At 38.7% G+C, this 1,373-nt stretch overlaps 1 pseudogene; it reads right to left on the bottom strand.

The window, feature by feature from the left end:
* Positions 1-214: 214 nt before the first annotated feature.
* On the bottom strand, positions 215-1,153 carry LOC100739370 (olfactory receptor 8K3-like; annotated as a pseudogene).
* Positions 1,154-1,373: the final 220 nt, after the last annotated feature.

Raw genomic sequence — 1,373 nt, 5'->3', positions numbered from 1 at the left:
TATGTTTCATATCTTTTTTTTTTCAGAGATGATAAATAATTTTTTCTGTTTTTCTTATACTAATGGATTTATAGCACTTGGAAGTATGACCAGCATGTACAAGGTATTCCCTAAATATATGACAAACTTATTTCTATTTTTCTCCTCTGAAAACACACACAATGAGGTGGAAATTTCTTAACCTAACTTGTAGGACTCATAGTGACAGCGATCTCTAAGAAAAAACATTGCATAGTTTATTCCACATCCTCCGTAGTGCATGTTTTACATCTTTGTTTCCCAAGCTATAAATCAAAGGATTCAACATGGGGATAAAAAGGGTATACAATATGGAAGCCACTTTATCAGTGTCAAAGGAATGACTGGACTCAGGCTTCACATACATAAATGTCAAAGTCCCATAGAACACTGTTACCACAGTCAGGTGGGATCCACAGGTAGAAAAAGCCTTCCATCTACCTTCAGCAGAGTTCACCCTGAGAATGGCTGCAAAGATGAGCAGGTAAGACGCAAGAACTACCACAAGGGTGAAAATCAAATTAAAAGCTGAGAAAATCATTATCATAAATTCAATTTCATGTGTGTTCAAGCAAAGCAAAGATAACAACGGGAAATTGTCATAGTAGAAATGATTGATGATGTTATAGCCACAGAAGGATAAATTAAAAAGCTTTTGGTGACTAACAGAGATGCAAATGTGCTGTAGAGATAAGGGATTGCCACCAGCACCCAGGACCTCCTTTCTGACATGATGACAGTATAGAGCAGAGGCTTACAGATGGCTACATAGCGGTCATAGGCTACGTTGCGGCCAGAATAAAAAGTTCACTGATAATGAACATGATGAAGAAAGACATCTGTGTGGCACAAAAACAATAGGAAATTTTATTTTGATCTGCAACAAAATTTACCAACAGTTTGGGGCCCACGGTTGTTGAATAACCAAGGTCAGTAAAAGCCAGGGTCTGAGAAAGTACATGGGTGTTTGGAGCCTGGCGTCCACCTTGGTGAGGATGACCATGCCCAAGTTGCCCACCACTGAGATCATGTAGATGAGCAGGAACAGGCCAAAAAGCAGAGCCTGCAATTCAGGGCTATCTGTGATTCCCAAGAGAATGAATTCACCCAGCACTGTCCAATTGTGTTTTTCCATCGAAACTTATCAGAAAACCTATCCTGGATAGAGACATCAGCATAGTCAATAATATGGCATAAATTCTGGTAACGTATTAGTATTCAAAATGAGCATAAACAAAATAAATCCAAAATTATCTTTTAGGTTTTATTAAAATACTCTACCAGAGTTCCCATCATAGCTCAGAGAGAATGAATCTGACTAGCATCCATGACAATGCAGGTTCGACCCCTGGTCT

The sequence above is a fragment of the Sus scrofa genome, chromosome 1, assembly GCF_054392235.1.
Source record: "Sus scrofa isolate SSC_HxYL_T2T_F1_AM1 chromosome 1, Sscrofa_HxYL_maternal_Yorkshire_Landrace_v2.0, whole genome shotgun sequence".
Taxonomy (NCBI): Eukaryota; Metazoa; Chordata; class Mammalia; order Artiodactyla; family Suidae; genus Sus; species Sus scrofa.
The sequence above is the reverse complement of the archived record's forward strand: the minus strand, read 5'-3'. Positions and strand labels throughout refer to the sequence as shown.